The sequence below is a fragment of the Lactuca virosa genome, chromosome 8 (genome assembly GCF_052849685.1).
Source record: "Lactuca virosa cultivar CGN04683 chromosome 8, Lactuca_virosa_CGN04683_v6, whole genome shotgun sequence".
Classification (NCBI taxonomy): Eukaryota; Viridiplantae; Streptophyta; class Magnoliopsida; order Asterales; family Asteraceae; genus Lactuca; species Lactuca virosa.
In genome coordinates, this window is record NC_136433.1 from 211,002,696 (window position 1) to 211,012,796 (window position 10,101).

At 32.8% G+C, this 10,101-nt stretch overlaps 1 long non-coding RNA gene across 1 annotated transcript; it reads left to right on the forward strand.

Annotated features, from left to right (window-relative positions):
- Positions 1–1,836: 1,836 nt before the first annotated feature.
- Positions 1,837–2,507, forward strand: LOC145133734 (uncharacterized). The gene is made up of 2 exons (XR_013718718.1): positions 1,837–2,195; positions 2,285–2,507. It is a non-coding gene; the product is annotated as an uncharacterized LOC145133734 (long non-coding RNA).
- Positions 2,508–10,101: the final 7,594 nt, after the last annotated feature.

Here is a 10,101-nt window from a genome sequence, read left to right on the forward strand (position 1 = left end):
CTGGGTTTTTTCATTGATATACTTGGGATTGACTTTTTTATTCTACATTCTTTCCATTATTTTGCAACTTTGATTATGTATATAGTCAATATGTACTTTTGTTGTTTGCGGAATGTTGTTTGTGTGAATTGAAAAGCCAAGAGTACAATTCAGTAGTATCAGAGAAAGGGATTTATTCTTCTCATTCCAAAAAAAAGCCTTTCTCACAATGCTAAAATACCCTCTAACCCCCACAACTCCAACACCCACAAGCAGGATTCTTCCCTACTTTTTGTTAAGCGAAAGGAAGTTGGGCTCATACTGCCCACCCCATAACAAAACATAAAATTTCATATGAGAGAATACAACGAATTTCACTTTGACGATTAAATACATTTTGTTGAATTTATGTTGCCCTTTGCTTTTTGAATACTACGCTCACTGTTTTCTTTTTCTTTTTTTTTTCTTTTTTTTTTTGTTTTTTTCGTTCATCGTTATTCATCAGCCAACCAATCAACTTAGTATATTATTTTTTTTACTATTAGCTTAATTGCTTAATTACTTCATTATTGTTTTTATTTTCATTATAGATTTTATAATTTTAGTGTAGGCTTCTAATAATTTAGATTATTACTTCTTGTTATAAATTAATTATTTGTATGTTGTATTATATGTATTATTGTTGATAGTCTGAGTCCGTTTTAGATTATTTTAATGATCTAAGAAAACGTCGTGTGCAACTTAAATGAACAATTTGCTTTAGAATGCGTATATTCAAGGCCGGTCCTGAGGAATTAAATATCCTCAAAGGCCCAGGACGAGCCAGAAAAAAGGGTCATTATAATTATTATAAGTTTTTATTTTTAAATAAAAATATATAATGAAAAAATTGGGTAATGTGCAACTGCCTACTTTGCCCCCTCAACGCCCGATATATTGTCACATTTTTTTTTCATTTAAAGTAAGTTTCTATTCGTTCATATTTTGTAAATTATTTGGTCTATCGTAAAACAAAATCCTAGCTATGTCCATTGACTTCATCTATGTGTGTATGTTGCTTCATCTATGTGTGTATGTTGTTGGGGCAATTAAATAATATGTATTATTATTATTATTATTATTATTATTATTATTATTATTATTATAATTATAAAAAACTTATTTATATATTGAATTTAATGCCAAACACGATCAGAATATCTTACATTCATGATTTACATATTTCATTAAGATAAACGTATCTTACACTCGTGGTTTGACTTATTTGGTTCATTTCTCGAGTCATATATCACTTTTTTTTAAGTCTATAATATTATGTGTCCCACGTCATGGAATTAAACGGTGCTATTTTTCTTGATGCTTACATATCCTATTTTGTATTTAGCCAAATATATAAAGTTTGACTATTTCATTATTTATATGAAAATGTTCTGTAGCCGGATAAAAAAAAATTCATAATTAAATTCCACGAGGGTATCATAATCCAAAATTTTAATTATAAAAACTTGTCAGTAACTGTTGCCTTTGTTTCAAGTAGTGGAATCCATAAAAATATAAAAGATATTTGTTAAGTTTCACATGTGACTAGCCATTTGGTAAAGGCTTTATCTTTTAAATTGAAAGCCTTCGGTTCTAATCTGACGAATTTTTCTAGTTAAGATTTTACATGTTCTTTTTTTATTATTATTATTATTAATTCTGATTAGATTTTGGTTTCTAGAGAGCCATATGTCACATTCACAAATGTCTTAATGGATTTGGTAGTACAACTCCATCTAATTAATATTTAACTATTTATAATTAGGTCAGCAGAATATCCTTTTATCTTTATCACATCCTTTTTATTCCATACAAACACCACTTCATTAAGCTCTAATTTGATAAAATTCCCTACAAATTAACTGACCAAGTTAGTTATGTCCTCCTCGATTCCTCAAAACAACAACACTACAGACTCTTCCGAACCTGGCCAAACCGGTTTTGATACAAACACTATTGTAGTTCTAGCAGCCTTGTTATGTGCACTTGTAGCTGCACTTGTACTGAACTCAGTTATACAATATGCTTTGCGAAATAGGCGTCAATCCTTAGAAGCAGCAACTACTACTGATAAACATTCCATAAAGAAGATTCCTGTGGAAGTTTTTAGGTGTGGAGCAGAGATACTAGCAACCGAGTGCTCTATCTGTCTAGGAGACTTTGTAGATGGAGATAAGGTAAGAGTGTTGCCTGAATGTAACCATGAGTTTCATGTCAAGTGTGTTGATAAGTGGTTGGTTGATCATATGTCATGCCCGAATTGTAGGCATTTAGTGGCTTTGCCACCCGGAGGCAATCGAGTAGGTGTTAATCAGAGTGAATATGATAGTGTGGTTATTGATTTCATGGTGTGAAAGAACTCCATTGACAATAATGGGTCATGGTAAATGCTTTAGCTTGTAGAGGTGACGTTTTTACATATTTCATTGTCAAAGTTGCTTTTGTAAATCATCGATCTTTAGCTTTTTATCAAACACCTTTTTAGTACATGTATCTTGTTTTTATTAATATACTAATTTAGCTAACAAATTCATACTTCCCTTGAGTAAATAGTTTAGAGGTGATAAAATTAATGGGTAGATTTGGATTTCGGCACGAGTAAAAACCATTCAAATCACAATGACAGTTCCCAATTGATTTTGAATTTCTTAAATCTTAAATAACCCAGACTAATTGTTAACTTTGATGAATGAAGATCGATGAATGAAGAGAGAAGAATTGAAATTTTTCATTAAGTTTCAGAAACAATTACAGAGATGATTATATACAGCTGATAAACAAGAAGGTAATCTAAGGAACAAAATAACTAACTCAGTGTTAAATTACTGAAATACCCTTGAACAACTATAACAGAATCTAACACCCCCCCCTCAAGCTGGAGGATGTGAAAAGAGTCCAAGCTTGGAAGTAGCTTCTTGATGTTGTGGTCCATATAACGATTTTGTGAACACATCTGCTAATTTCTGTTTAGTGTTTACATGAAATAGTGAAATCAATCCAGCTTGAAGTTTTTCCCGGACAAAATGACAATCCAATTCAATATGTTTAGTGCGTTCATGATAAACAAGATTGTTAGCAATGTAAATCGCAGCTTGATTATCACATTTAAGAGGTATTGGGGTAATATTGTCAACTTGAAATTCAGATAGGAGTCGACTAAGCCAAGCCAATTCAGCACATACTCTTCGCATTGATCGATATTCTGCTTCTGCAGATGATAAGGACACTGTCACTTGCTTCTTTGACTTTCAAGATATTGGTGTATTTCCAAACATAATGAAGAAGCCACTCACACTTCGTCTGGTTATAGGACATGAAGCCCAATCTGAATCACAAAAAGATTCAATATTGAAAGTAGGATTGTTATTGAAAAATAACCCTTGAAATATGGTGCCTTTAAGATATCTCAACACATGAAGTGCAGCTTTATAATGAGCATGACAGGGAGTTTGATTAAACTGACTTAAATGTTGAACTGTGTATGCTAAGTCAGGTCGAGTATGAAGCAAAAAATTCAATTTTCCAATGAGTTGTCAGTAGGTTGTAGGATCTGGTAAAACATCATCCATTGAAGGCAATAAATGAGTTTTAGATGGTAAAGGAGTAGTAGCAATAGGTTGATCTTCCATGTTATAAGCAGACAATAACTCCTTGATATATTTTTGTTGATGAACGACCATCCCTTGATCAATGTTGTTAAATTCGAGTCCCAGAAAGTAATGGATATATCCCAAATCTTTAATTTGGAATTGTTCATGAAGGGATTGCTTTAAAGATGTAATCTCTGCTTCATTATTTCCTGTGACTAAGATGTCATCGACATATATGGCAACAATGACAATATGATGAAGAGTCTTCTTAATGAATAAAGAGTAATCATTTGAAGATCTATAATATCCCTTGATAATAAGAGCAGATGAAAGCTTATCATACCACTGTCTTGATGCTTGTTTTAATCCGTATAGAGATTTTTTGAGCTTGCAAACCAAAGAAGGAGATGAAACAGAATAACCAGGAGGAACACGCATATATACTTCTTCATGTAAATCACCGTGCAAAAAAGCATTGTTAACATCAAACTGATGAACATGCCATCCTCTTTTTACTGCTAAAGCAACCATACATCGTACAGTGGTGAATTTGACAACTGGTGAAAACGTTTCATGATAATCAATGTCTTGTTTTTGAGTAAAGCCTTTGGCTACCAAACGGGCTTTATGTCTTTCAACACTACCATCTGCCCGATATTTGATTTTGAATACCCATCTACAAGCAATGGGTCGTTTTCCTTTAGGCAATTTGACCACATCCCAAGTTTGATTATCATGCAAAGCTTTTAATTCTTTCTGCATAGCTTTTAATATGTAATTAACGAATTTAATTATAAAATCTATTGCTTGTTCATAAAGATAACTTTGTATAGAAATGATTTCTATGTAATAGTAAAATTACCGAAAATGTCTCCCATTAATGGTAGGAAATAAAAATTATAGAAATGATTCATATTTGATAGTAAACATACACAAATGTCCCTGTGAAATAGTGAAAAACAAAATTACAAAAATGGTCATATAACGGCAAATCAGAGATGGGTAATAGAGATGGTCATCATGTAATGGTAAAATTACAGAAATGGTAATTGTATAATGGTAAGAAAAGAAAAAAAAAATACATAAATGGTCCAGATATGTAATAGTAAAATTACAAAAATAGTCACCGCGTCTTTATTTTTTGTAGGAAATTTCGATAGATAATAACATTTTAACTTTTTGTATTAATTTGTTCAATCAAAAATAATTTTTTTTACATATATGATTAATAAACTATCCTTTTTTAAAACTCTCGTTTAAATAAACAGGGATCTTTCAAATTATCATTTAGAATTTAACAAAATAAAACCAATAAGCACAATATTAATATCGAACATATTTGTTACACATATAGGCCAACAATGAGAATGTTGTGCCTTGCGGGTTCTTGGAACCATTATACAAAAGCTAAACAAAAGCTGAAGGTACTAAGAGGGTGTTTGAGATTGTTTTTTAGCCTAAAAAGTCATTTTCAACAAAATAACTTGTTGACTTATAATTTTTTCTAAAAGGAAGATTTAAAATGTGTTTCGATGAACTTTTGAGGGAGGAAATGTCAAAAAGCCAAAAGTCACAGATTCCTGACTTTTAAAATCACTTATTTTTCTACTTACAAAAAGTCATTTTAAAAGGACTTTTAGATTACACATTTTCAAACTTTTAACTTTTTAAAATAGCCAAAAGTCCAAAAATCACTTTGAAAAGGAATCTCAAACACCCTCTAAGTCTATATAGTATGGGGTTTAGTTTTTTTCTTATGGTTTTATTATAATAGATATAGTTAACTTTAATTACTTAGATTTCATTAATATAAAAATAGAAGAAAGTTTTACATAGAAATAGCTAGTAAACGAGCAACAAGCTGTGCCGCAACCCAATATAGGTATGGATAGAAAAGGAACTCTAGTTTTCTTTTTTTCTTTTTGGTCAAAATCACAAATACGAGAGAAAATATAGACGAAGATGTTAATCTTACACCTAGTTCCTGAGTTTTAGTAAAGGAAAAAAAAAGGGGATGAAAAATATGGAGAGAAAAAAGAAAGGGAGAAAAAAGAACAAAACTTGTAATTTGATGTTCCCAAGTTAGAAAGAAAGGAAATAGAACAAGATAAACCCTTATTCAAAATCCGTAAACAAACACACCCTTACGTCTACTCCCCCCCCCCCCCCCCCCCCCCCCAAATCCATCACATTTAGGAGGGAGATTAGGAGAGAAAATCATCCCTTATATTCTCTTCACTTCTTTACAATTCCTTCTAAAAAATAATATGAGCAATAAGATATTTTTTATTTTCTTTTTAGTTTTGTTCATTTGCATTATCTTCTCTCCTTAAGATGGACCCGAGAACAAGGTGTCAGGGTTTCATGAATAGAGTGTGATTGTTGGTGATGGTAAAGACCCATGCCTAGGGATTTTTATAATATAATGAAAAGAGGATCATATATAAGTCCATTAGTAAGATCAAAAACTTAAGAACCATAGTTTTGTGTTATTGATCATTTAAAGGCCATATGTATTGATTTTGTTATATATTGACTTGAAACATTGCTTGAGGACGGCATAAACAGCCTCATATGCTGATAAATCATTGTTTCTATTCAAAGGTTGAGTTTGGGGTCGAATTATGATTTTAATAGGATTCTCTCTGATATTCATCAATCATCCATTATGGTAGTAGTCCTTGATTTTAATAGGAAAGTCCATCAGCCGAGAAGTTAGTCGAGATCTACATGAAGTAGGTGGTTGTACGGCATGGAGTTCCGGTTTCTGTTGTTTTGGACCGTGATGTCCATTTTACTTCCAGGTTCTGGAGGAAGTCTCATGAGGAGTTGGGTAGTTGGCTGCTTTTCGATACTTCTTACCACCCTTAGACCGATGGTCAGAGTGAGCGGACCATTCATACTCTTGAGGATATTCTTTAGGCGTGACTTTTGGATTTTAGTGGGAGCTAGGATACCTACCTTCTTTTAGTTGAATTATCTTACAACAACAACTATCACGCCAACATTTGTATGCCTCCCGTTGACTTTCTCTATGAGAGGAAATATCGGACCCCGATTTGCTGGAGTGAGGTTGGTGAGCGAGTGATGAGCACTGAGGTAGTGCTCAACACTACATAGATGATACAGTTGGTGCATGATAGATTGTGGACTGCGTAGAGTAGACATAAGAGCTATGCTAATCGACGTTGTTCCATTCTCGAGTTCTAGGTTGGGGATTTCGTACTTCTGAAGGTGTTACCATGGAAGGGTGTCATCCAGTTTCGAAAGCGGGGCAATTTGGGTTCCAGATTCATTGGTCCTTTCAAGGTTATTGCCCAGGTTGGCAAGGTTGCATATCGATTGGATCTTCTTGTGGAGGTTAATTAGATCCACAACACCTTTCATGTTTCTCAGTTGCCAAAGTGTTTAGCTGATGATTCTGCAGTGGTACCCTTGGATGACATCTAGGTTGATGAACGCTTGAATTATATAAAGAGACTGATTGCTATTATCGAAATGAAGACGAAAACCTTGCGCAACAAGGTGATTGGTTTGGTCAAGGTGCAATGGAAACACCGGAAGGGTTCAGAATAGATGTGGGAAACTGAAGAGGGGATGAGGGAGCATTAAATCGAGTTATTTACAGTAGCGGATTTTGAGAACAAAATCTGATTCAAATGGGGGGGGGGGAGTTGCAACATGTCACACCCCCAAACCAGGATGGCTGAAACGTCTGGGGGTGGATGACTTCACGAATTATATCACAACATAATGTACAATAGTGACCAAAGCAAACACAACCATCATAAATATAATTGAAATTGTTACAATGTTACCATGTATTGTATGTTTCAAACCAATTACATTATGATGACAAAAATGAATAATATGACGTCGTAACGTCCCGTCCTCAAAAGCCTTGTGGTTACCTGTTTAACGGTTTCCTGAGAATACAAGTAGTTTTGAAAGTGTCAACAATTAAGTTGGTGAGTTCATAAGAATTTTGTATGTGAAAAATCTCTAACTCTTTCCTTGTAAAATGATAGTGTTTGTTCGTAGAAAATCCAATATTTTCTTATAAAATGAGTTGTAGTCTTAAAAACCCTAAGACCAAAAATGTATAAGTATTCCTATACTTAAAATAGTATTACGTAGTTTTATTCTTTTATAAAACCATTTGAACGCATATTACCCCGTAAAATAAATGTATTGTTGATTCCCCATGTGAGTTATTACAACCATGCTAAAACCGTAGTGGGCCTGCTACGACGTTCTTCAGGCGTCAAAATGTTAGACAAATGTCACCCCAGACATGCCGGTCTAGCTGTAGCTCGCAGCTTAGGTGCGGGATTGTCAGTCCCATATAGATCTATACACAAGTGTCACCCTCTCTTACCGAGATTTTGGTTATAATTGAGGACTTTAGTGTGTACTTTGGTAGGTACGGTGAAGACTATGTCTTACATAATTGTATCAACAAGTTTACGTATAGTGTAATGAAAACCCTTTTGTAAGTGAAAATATCACATTTCCATAGTATTTACATAGTGTAAAATAATTATACCTTTATATAATTATCTGTTTTGTCTCAAAACGTTAAAATAGTACTAATGACCCATAAACTATACCCATTATAGTTTATCTTAAATGTTTTGTTGTCCCTATATATACACACACACACACACACACACACACACACACACACATATATATATATATATATATATATATATATATATATATATATATAAGATAACAAGTTTAGATGTTCATAAAAACATATATTATACATCTAACACAAGTATATGAACTATTTGTATGATCAAGTCAGTTTTCTAGTTTTTAGCCTTTTCACGTCATCAAACAGTAAATATTGAGTTATAAACTTTGTAAAGTTTATTTTACCGTTTTGTGGAGACTAAGTCAAGCTATCATTGTATGTTTAAAACATCATATTTTAGGTCAAATTTCACAAAACTAGTGTCATGGCCTAGTCATGACCATTTTTGCTAGAAAACCCATATAGTGTTCATAAAAACCATAGTTTTTATAGTTTTGTTTTTATGACATCTTCTTAAGAACATATAGCATGTTATACTCATTTTTCATACTTTTGCATTTTAAACAAACTTACCACACAAAAATTCTCATAATACTAGGTAAAAACATTATTTCATGCAAATAATACTCTTACAGAACATAAAGAAGAAGCATGAATAACAACTTGTGTTATTATACAAGTTTACTTGTATCCCCCCCCCCCCCAAAAAAAAATTGGATAAGACGAAAATGAGGGGTATGAACTCACCTTGAGTGTGTTTCTTGGTGGATAAAGAGGTGAAGATGAATGATTTTAAGCCAAGAACACTTGAACACACCTAAAGAACACTTGAAGATGGAATTACCCTATGGATATTAACACATATTAATGTGTGTAATTGTAACAAAACTAGTATATTTATGTGTAGAATCACTAGATTAGTGAAGAAAAGCTTACCAAAAGATGAAGAACCAACTTATGGAGAATTAACCTTGAGAGAAGTGACCTTGTTCTTGAGGAAGAAGATGAAGAATGAAGAAGATGGAGAAAATGATGAAAATGAAGTGAGAAGGGGGGGGGGGGGGTAGGGTATGGGGTAAGGTGGTAGGGTGTGGCCTATTGAATATAAAATTCAAGTATGTTCTTTTCACCTTTTTATTAATTCTTTTACAAAAAGTGTGATAATTAAGTAAAACAAAAATGGTCTCTTTTATTTTTATAAAAGAATGGTTAATTTTTATAAAAAGTTGGTGATTTTTTATAAAAAGTGTGGTAAAAGGAAGTATAATTACTTAATTTGAATCATTTACATTCAAATAATTATAAAAATCAATATTATCAAAGATAATAACACCTTACACAAAAGCTAGGATATTTCCTAATTCTTTTCGTTAACTTTTAAGTGTTTAAGCCGGATATAGAATCTGTCGCATTTGGTGACGAATTCACCAAAAATATGTATATGTAACCTATGTTATGAATTTGCCATGTAGCATAAAGTTTACGAACTCAACTACATTATGTTACAGATATTATTTATACCTAAATAATATATAATTGAATTATCGAATCTTTACGATACTAACTCCAATTAGGGTTTAGACTCAATAGTTGGCAATAAGAGAGGTACTTTGTATTATAACTTGTTAATAGTACATTAGAAGCATTAGGGAATATCACATTTCTCCTAAAATTCTAATACAAGTTGAGTTGACCTGATTGACTTTTTTTGACTTTGTTTGACCAAAATTGACGGTTGTCACATCATCCCCGTGTTAGAAGGAATTTCGTCCCGAAATTAGCATTCCGAGTGGGTTCTCAAGGGTTAGGGAAAATATGTAGGTATTTCTGTTTCATTTGGTCCTCACGTTCCCAAGTAAATTCAGGTCCTCGCTCCGCGTTCCAACGAACCTTTACTATTGGTATGCGGCTTTGCTTCGTCCTTTTGACTTCTCTGTCCATGATTTCCAC